Below are 10,413 nucleotides of genomic sequence, written 5' to 3'. Positions count from 1 at the left end.
CAATCAGAAGAGACCAGGAGTGAACCACACTAGGAAGGAGAGACGGATATACTGGAAATGACAGGAAACAAGACATGTAAGTAATCTTAAAGAACCGCTAGCTATCACTGACCATGGGAGCTAATCCTTCTGTCTATCGATGAGGCCAGACACTGAGTGAATTGAGGTGCAGGTACTTGGAGAGGGTGCTCGCTGCAGAGCCATTTGAGGAGAGCTGAGCTCCAGCGAGGGGGAGCATGAGCTGTCGCTCCTCCTCCTGTAAGCTGTTTTAATGCGTACACCAACCCCACCCCTAACCCTACCCCCAGTGACATCACTCGTAGAAGAAGTGCAAAAAAAGGTGGAGCTCAAGCTTAGCTCTCCTCAAATGGCTCTGCAGCGAGCACCACTTGGGTATTTATGGGGTTAGAGTGATGACCAGGAATGATGTGCGGGGCTAATCAGTATTAAGGTGATGGTAATGGGGTGACTGAATGGGGAGAACCTGCCCTGGATATTACAAATATGCTGTTAGCTTAGCAACATGCTAACACCACTCACTATGAAAGACTATCTACACAACAGCCACATGTTTTATCACATTTTATCATGTTTTATCTTAGGAAATAATAAATTATTTATGGAAATGGATAATAATGGAAAAAGTAAAAAAAAAAAAAAAAAACATTCATTCATTTTCTTTTCGAATTAGCCCATTTTATGAATTTGGGGTCACCACAGCGGAATGAACCATCAACATATCCAGCATATGTTTTATGCAGTGGTTGCCCTTCCAGCTGCAACCCATCTCTGGGAAACATGCATACACTGTCATTCACACCCATTCACTACGGACAATTTTAGCCTACACAATTCACCTGCACTGCATGTCTTTGTAGGGAAAACCGGAGCACCCAGAGGAAACCCACGCGAATGCGAGAGAAAACATAAATCTTTAGTATAGATGAAATACATTTTATAAATTTTGTTTAAAATTCGCTTTTCTAAAACCCAAAGCGCATCAACTTTAAAAAAAAATAAATAAATAAATGGCTCCTATTTTATTCCCTTTTACAAAATGTAAAATAATTTTTTGGTGTCTGAAATCACCTAGTACTCAGTAGGTACTGCATCTGAATTTAAATGTACTACTCGGCTGTTAGAAAAGTATGTTCTATGCAGTATGAATGCAAGCAGTATGAATGGAATGTGGACGTACTACATCCACCATTTTGTCATGGTCACATGACCTACCTGCGTCAGTTGCGTCGCTTCACTCCCATTCATGAACTCTCTCACGGGGCATCATGGGATAGCGCAGCATGCATGGGATGCGCAGTTCAGAATCTAGCCGGAGGTAGTTAGTCATCTGGGTATTACTCACAAACTGATTTTCGGATACTACTCGGCTCGCATACTGATTTTAGCATACGGTAAAGTATGAAATATGCGGTTTTGGACGCAGCCTGTCTGTAAAGTTACAGCTCAAAATAGCCATCAGATTATGTATTATACAATACCGAATATGCTAATTTTGAGCTTAAAGCAAAAGGTAGCTGTTGTTGTAGCCTGTGTTTTTAAATGCAAATGATCTGGATTTTCCGATTCCTCCTTTCCCACGTTTGCTTCTCTAGCTTTACATTAGATACACAGCAGTTAGTGACAAAGATAGACATGGATGAAGCAGAAATCCAGCTCATTAGTCAAAAATACCAACTAAGTTTATTTGATGTATTTGTGGAGTTTATTCAAACCTTTCTGTAGAAATGAGTCACACACAAATGCCATTACAAAGTTTGCAGTACGCACACACTCACGTTTACTGAAACTATGTGGCTGTGGTGATTCCAGCGGTTATGAATTACAAAGTGATTTTACTGTCTTTATTACAAACATGCTCTGTTTTAAAAACATTTTAAACCTGTAAGACTCAATCTTGAGGTGTAACTGATCACAGAGTTGGAACAGGTCTTTTAATTCAATTCAATTCAGCTTTATTTGTATAGCGCTTTTACAATGTAGATTGTGTCAAAGCAGCTTCACATAAATGGTCATAGTAACTGGAACAGTATGGTTCAGGTTTTAGTGTTTAAGTTCAGTTCAGTTCAGTTTAGCTCAGTTCAGTGTGATTTAATCATTACTGAGAGTTCAAACACTGAAGAGCCAATTCATCGATGCGTAGCTTTACCAATCCTGAACCATGCGAGGCAGTGGCGACAGCGGAGAGGGAAAAAAAACAAAAAAACTAGAAAAAGCTAGAAAAAGAATTGATCCGCTCACTTCTCAAGTCCTCTATCGGGTCTGAGTCACTCGTTCATCACGAGCCAATCACACGCGTTTAGAGCCGGAAAAAGTTTTGATCTGTTCATCTCTCGAGTCCTCTATCAGGTCTGAGTCATTCGTTCCTCACGGGCCAATCATACGTGTTTAGAGCTGAAAAAAGAATTGATCCGTTCATCTCTCGAGTCCTCTATCGGGTCTGAGTCATTCGTTTATCACGGGTCAATCATAGTCGTTTAAAGCCGAAAAAAGAATTGATCTGCTCACCTCTCGAGTCCTCTATCGGGTCTGAGTCACTCGTTCATCACGGGCCAATCATATGCGTTTAGAGCCGGAAAAAGAATTGAACCGTTCATCTCTCGAGTCTTCAGGTTTGAGTCATTCTGTCATGTGACGAACGAACGTTCATGGCTCCTATCGGCTTAGAATGTGCATTGATTAAGATTATATGTGACTGTCAGTGTAACGTGAATGAACCCCTGACATTTAAAGACATCAAGAGGTGAGCTGAGCAAAGAGACAAAAATGCCTTCATAGACAAAAGAGCAGGTAAACATTGAATTATTATTTTCTCCTTCGTATATTCTATTTATGACTTATTTGTCATGCAATCAACCTTTTGGGCTAGTTTTAGATGTGTTTGAAAGCAATTTGTAACATTATAATAATATTTTGGCAAATTGAACCAAATGAACGAAATGACTCGATAAAAGATTTGTTCATCTTGATGAACGAGACTCAAAGATCCGAGTCGGTAAAATGATCCGAACTTCCCATCACTAATGTTTATATGCATTACTACACGGTAATACACTCCTCTCAATCAATTCAGTGGACAGAGAAAACCGCACTCCTACGTCATAATGTGGTGGGAATCAAAATCATTGGGATTTGGATCCTATTTTAACATCAAGAAACAAAAAAAAACTTGTTTATATCACTCCAATATTACATGGGATACAATCTCTCTCCACACTGTGGTATAAAACACATGAAATGTGAGTATCCCAAATCAGGGAACGATACGCAATAGCCCAAAGGATCAATCAGAGAGTGAATGTATAATGCCTCACCCTCATTAAGTCTGGAAATGAAAACTGAAAATGAACCCCAGCATTTCTGAACAATAGCAGAATCTTCAGCATTTTCAATACACACAAAAAATTAAGAAGTGCCATGGTAGTGTGAATGCCAGGCATGTTTTAAAATTAAAACTCGTTAGTTTAAATGACGTTTCAATGCAATATTGGATTGCAGTTCCTCTTCAGTTGTTTATTGCGAGTTAAGTCGGAACTACATTATGGGGAATCACATAGATGATTAATCACTCTAAAATGTATGAAAAAGAACCAAAGAAATGCCTATGAAATGCCAATTTCGCAGTTGCAGACATTCAGCAATTCAGAGTATATAAGAATTATGTTTGAGACAGCACTTTAGACTTTTGCTTCAAAGCAATTCACTTCACTGAAGAGATCACGACTGCTACCAAGCTCCTGATTTCTAGAGTTAAAGGGATCCTCTGGCTCAAGCACTTAGGGATTACAGTGTGGGCTACAGGTCAGATGCCTGTGGACCTCTCATTCCTGTAAAGCACACCCCATCCAGGCCACCAGGATGACCACGCTCTCAATTGATGACTTCAGTTCACAGACATCTATCGTAGTATTGAAGTGCATATTATCATGTTTAAAGGAAAGCCTGGGTATCGTGCCCAGGACCTGAAATCAGACATATACTTTCCCAAGCTGCTTTTGGCCACTATGTAGATCAGCTTTTTGTGCCCTAGGGAAGGCCACAAGTGTGGTTGAGGGATGGCATCTTTGGCTTAACCTGGTTAATATGTGGGATGTCAACAAGGTTTGCCTTCTTGTTCTCAGCAGCGAAAAGGCAGTTGAGGCTTCCAAACATGATTCGTCATCACAGCTGTGACATTGGTTTAACTGGCCCCATTGAGTCTGCCATGGGAAGGTAATGTCCCCGTCCAAGCCACCACTAAGTCTGGAAAATGGACTGTGATGCATCCTTGAGATGGGTAACTTAGAGATGAGCAAGACTACTCTTTCCCCGGTGGAGGGCAAGGGATCCTTCCTGCAAGAAATAGTCAGTACAATGAATGCAGTTTTTCTCTCTCTTGGTTTGAACAATTGAGTGTTGCCAGTTTGGGACATGTTTTGGGTGTCTTTCAACTTGCAACCTTAAAACAATTTGTCACAGGCTCTAAATGCATCATAGGGGCTATTCAACTTTAGGGTTCTGTCAGCCTGGTTAGCGCTGTTTATCCCATTATTGGTTATCTTGATGACTGGCTTATTTTAGCTTTTTGTGTCAACTGATTATCCACAAGGACTCGGGTCAACCAAGAGTGAAACAGTCTGTCCCATGGTGGAAGCTTCTACTTTCTTGGGATGAAGCTAGACTTTCTACAGCATGTCTCACCAACAAGGTCACCAGACTAGTGGTGATCAGTCTGAGTAAACCTTTTCAGAAACGCCTGAGGTATATGGCTTCTGCAGTCGAAATTACATTTGTTCAGATTGTTACATGTGAGACCGCTTTAGGCAGCTTCATGATCAGGTCCCCAGATTGGCATGGTGCACAGGGACACGCCAATTGATCATCACTCTGCTGTGTCACTGTACACTATTCCTGGACACATGTTGCATTGGCATATCAATTGCCTAGAGCTATTGGCAGTGTTTTAAGTTCTCCACTGGTTCCTATCTGTCTGGAAAGGTAAATATGTAATGGTCAGGAAAAATAGCATGGCTGAGTTTACATGTATGCAATCCTGATCCATGTCCCACTCCACTTGCCAATCTGTTTCTATGAAGATATACAAGAGCAAAATGATCTCATTCACATTCCAGGCAAGCTCAAAACAATGCCTTTCATATTCCAGGCAAGCTCAACCGTATAGCCGTATAGATATGGGCAAATTTAGTGGAACCCAGGTTGCAAGAGACTCTTTGCAAAGTTGAGGAGGATGAGGAGCAGGTCTTGCTAGTTGTGCCTTACCGGCCCACCCCTTACCTGTGTTCTAGACCCACAGTCCCTGTTACAGCCATTTGGCACCCACACCAAGATCTATGTAACCTCCAGGAGGGGTCCATTGATGTGATGCTGAAGACTTACTGTAGATGACCTATTGCCAGCTGTGTTTAACATTGTCACTCAGGCTAGAGACACCTCTATGAGTGCACCTATGCCTTGCAGTGGAGTGTTTTTGTTGTGTGTTGCACTGAGAAGACCACAGAGTTAGTCTGATTAGTGTCATGCTTTATCTCCTTCAATCTAAGTTGGAATGGAGGCTATCAAGGAATGTTGCCTCCTCTTTAGTGTTAGCACACATTGCCTCTCTAGGCAAGGCAAGTTTTTTTTTATATAGAACACTTTTTTACACAGTGATAATTTAAAGTACTTTACATAAACAAGAATAAAAGAAAACAAAAATTATTAAAAATAATTAAAATGATTAAAAACAGATAAAAACACATTAAAATGTGTTAAAACAGGTTTTAAAGGAATGGAAAAACTAAATACATTATAGTGTGATCTCATGGACATAGCTCAGTGCTCATTCAGCAAAGACATGTCTTGAGCAAAGTCTTGATTTTAATGTGCCTAGTGTTGGAACACATCCGTAAATTTCTGGAAGCTGATTCCAGCAAAAGGGGACGCAGTAGCTAAAGGCAGATTCTAATTTACCTGATCTATTGATCTGAGTGATCTGTTAGGTTTGTATTCAGTGAGCATATTCGTAATGTATTGAGGTCCTAGGCCATTTAGTGATTTATAGACAAGTAATAATACTTTAAAATCTATTCTGAATGAAACTAGGAGCCAGTGTAAAGACCTGAGGACAGGTGTGACTTGCTCTGATTTTCTGGTTCTGGTCAGATTCCTGGCAGCAGCGTTCTGGATGAGCTGAAACTGTCTGACTGTCTGTTTGGGAATGGTGAGGAGTCCATTACAATAATCCACCCTGCTGGTGATAAAAGTATGAACAAGTTTCTCTGAGTCCTCACTGGTAACAATGCATCTAATTCTTGCAATGTTTTTGAGATGATAGCATGCTGATTTAGTTACTGCTTTGACATAACTACTGAAATGCACATCTGACTTCAGAATCGCACACAAGGTTCTTAGGTGTTTGACCCCTAGAGCCAAGGTATGCATTTACTTTAAGAACTTCATCTCTGTTCTCAAATGCAATGACTTCAGTTTTCTCTTTGTTTAACTGAAGAAAGTTTTGGCAAATCTCAGTTGATTTCACCAATGCATTGGCAGAGGGTGTTAATGGGGCTGTAGTCATTAGGCAATAAGGCTAGGTAGATGTGAATGTTATCAGTATAGCTGTGGTAGGAGATTTAGTTCTTTCTCATTATTTGGCTCAGTGAGAGCATATAAAGGTTGAACAAGAGAGGTGCTAGAATTGAACCCTTTGGACTACACATACAGTATGATGGGTGTCCACCTCGACTTCTCTAACAGAGAATTGTAGAGCTGTGGGCTGGGCGACACCTAACACATTCACAAAATTCTGCAAGCTTAATGTGTAGCTGGTTTTCCTCCTGGTTGCTGGGTAACACCAACCAATTAAGGAGAAACTATGCTCAGTCTCAAAAACTATTGCTACACCATTGTCTATAACTTAAAGATGTGCGCGCCTTTCTACTAGTGCACTCACACAAATTCATTGGCACACATCTATCTAAACAGATAACAGAGTCAGCTGCTGGCACTTTACATAAATTTTGCCATAATATCAAAAATGTTTTGGTATAAAAATTGGCTGAATTGGCAGCTTAATGCTAAACCATGCTTATTTAGGCTTATTTTGCTTTATAGTGTATATCACCTATAGTTGTGTATACAATTGTGTGGAATTGAGTATCAAAGGTATGTCTGAAGTTATGGTAGGTATTTGCTATCAGACATTTATGTTTTTTCTTTGCAGAAGTGGAGAAACAGTGATAGGGCCAATTCTGTGGATGGGGATGACTGTCAGGCCATGATGGTTAAGGGCCGAAGGGAATTTGGTCAGGACACTGGGTTTACACCTCTACTGTTTATGAAAAGTGCCATAGTATATTTAATGTTCACAGAGAGTCAGGACTTTGGTTTATTGGCTCATTCGAAAGACTGTGCCCACTGACAGTATAGTGTTCCCTTCACTTTCCTGGGGCATTAGGACTCACATAGATCGCAGGTTGAGCACCCCATGCTGGCCTCACTAACACCACTTCCAACAGCAACCTAGTTTTCCCATGTGCTCTCTCATCCAGGTACTGACCAGGTTCAGGCCTACTTCAGTGAGTAACCGGTGATGGGCTGCTGGGTGATATGGCTGTGGGCAATTTTGTTTTGATACATGAAATTCATGCATTCCTTTTCCTTCAGGCTTAGTGCCTTTATTCAATTCACCTGTACTGCATGTCTTTGGGCTGTGAGGGAAACCGGAGCACCTGGAGGAAACCCATGTGAACACAAGAAGAACATGTACACATCACCCAAAAATACCAACTGGCCCAGCCGGGACTTGAACCAGCAACCTTCATGCTGTGAGGCATTAGTGCTAACCACTGAGCCACCATGTCACCCATTTATTAAATTACAAATTTTTAAATATAGTTGAAATGACTGCCCTGGTATAGTTAAAATCACTGTGGTAAACAAGGTGACAGAAAAAAAAATAGATGTGCACTGTACTGGAATCATTGCAGTTTGCTATTTGAATGAGCTGATGTAGAGCATTCCTCATCAATCACTGATGTTGCACAGTAAATCAGTATTCGCAAAAGTAAGGCAGTCCACTAGGTTTGGGAACAGATTAATTCACTAACCAAACATCGACACAAACATGGTATTTCTGTGTCTGTTACTAAACATCATTCAGCAGCAAATAAACAGCATGCTTCAATTTGTAAATTGGGCCATGATGCAGTTTTGCCAACAGCCCTATCTTTAGTTAACATATTTCACAAGTGAATTGAGGGTACACTTCAAATTAAGCTCTGGTGAAGGCCAAAGCTCTGTAATTTATATTTGGGCTAATTAGTGAGGTGTGGGTCTTGTCTTATAAATAGAGGCAATTACTCATGAATATGTGTAGTGTTGTCCACTGAGGCTGAGCACTTCCTATTCATGATGCGGCTCTCTCTCTCTCTCTCTCTCTCTCTCTCTCTCTCTCTCTCTCTCTCTCTCTCTCTCTCTCTCTCTCTCTGTGTGTGTACAGTGGCCTCAAAAAGTGTTTGAACACTGATGACACTTTACAAATAAATATGTCACTGCATTATAAAGTGAAAGTGATAGCGTTGAGCTATGCAAGTTGTGATAAAGAGTATTTGCAGCTACTAAAGAATTGACATATTACATTTTAAATAAAAAAAAATCTTACAACCACGAATCAGAAAAAGTTGTGACTATGGAAAACACAAATAAAAAAGAAAGTAGTGATTTCGAAATTAACTTTGGAATCTGGAGGAATGTCAGTTTGCAAAGGACAGGGGTGCACAAAATAAGCTGAACAACTGTGACCTCCGATCAAGAATCGATATCACCACATGGGCTCAAGACTACTTTGGCAAACCTTTGTAAAGTACCAAAATATCTAGTTACATCCACAATGAAGACCCCATACTGTTGCCCACCCTAGGACTTGTTTGCAGCAAGAATGGGAATAAAATTACACCTTAAACTCTTCATCACTTGGTGTCTTCTCTCCCTAAACGTCTTTTGTGAAAAGCAATGGCATTGGCAATATTATAGAGTAGTAAATGCTATACTGTTCCAACTTTTTTTGAAATGTGTCACAGGAATCAAAATTGTAATATGTTTTTATTTAAAAAATTTAAAAAAGGATACATTAAATAACATGCTGTTGAGTTGTCTGCAATGCAAGTAATTTAGAAACCACTTTTTTTTTCTTCTCCAAACCATCCTAACTTTTTCTGATTTGGGCTTGAATAAAAAAAGGAAAATATATAATAATAATAATAATAATAGTAATTATTATTATTATTATTATTATTATTATTATTATTTAGTTAATGCTAATCATTGAACACTTAACTATGACTTTTATATAACTTTCAATCTATATTTGTATTACAAATATTACTATTATTTTTATTATAATAACTTTTATTAACTGTTGTTGTTGTTTTATTATTATTATTATTATTATTATTATTATTATTTAGTTATTGCTACTCATTAAACCATTAACTATTACTTTTATATATCTTTTCATCTCTAATATTAATTTTATTTGTTACGTAGACAAATAAATCTAAGCGGATCCAAAGGCAGGTTTATTAGAGTGGTCAGGTAACCCAGGTGAAAAAAAATATATAATTAAATGCATCTAAAATACACTTGAATACCCGCAAATACATTTTTAGTACATTGTTATTTTTGTGTTAAATAAAGGTTTGATGGTTTTACACTATAAATATACTAATTAAAAAGTATGTTTATACTTCAGTAGGACTTTAATACACTTGACAAAAGTATACTAAATACCAGTAATACTTAAATAAATATTTAGTGTACTACAATGAAGTACACTACAGAAAAAAACATCCAAAAGAGTTTTATTAGTGTGTTTTTTAAAAGTGTGCTTTAAATGCTTTAAACATTAGTTGATTTTTAGGATTTTACTAATCCTAAGTTTAAAGTAAGTTAATATATAAAAAATCTATTTGTAATGTATTGTAGTAGAACTACATTTTCCCAAAAGTTTTACTTAACTACACTTAATGTGAATGCATTATTATCACTAACACTAAAATTAATTTTGAGTGTGGTCATTTTAAGTTTACATTGAATTGACTTTATCAGAAATCTATTCGTAATGTATTGTAGTAGAAGTACATTTTCCCAAAAGTTGAACTTAAGTACACTTAATGTGAATGCACTATTATCACTAACACTTAAATTGATTTTGAGTGTGGTAATCTTACCCAAACATTATTGTCTTGAAGTATGTGTGTGTTGTAGGTCAAGGAAACATATGTTTTACATTGCAAATTTATCCTTTTACTTAATTATCTTTTGTCTAACCAATTACGTAAGGATGTCTAAATAATCTAATGACATAGGTTTGTTGACTCTGTTAGCATAAATATCACTGTATTCTGAATGTAAGGA

This window comes from Danio rerio, chromosome 15 (assembly GCF_049306965.1).
Source record: "Danio rerio strain Tuebingen ecotype United States chromosome 15, GRCz12tu, whole genome shotgun sequence".
Taxonomy (NCBI): Eukaryota; Metazoa; Chordata; class Actinopteri; order Cypriniformes; family Danionidae; genus Danio; species Danio rerio.
The sequence above is the reverse complement of the archived record's forward strand: the minus strand, read 5'-3'. Positions refer to the sequence as shown.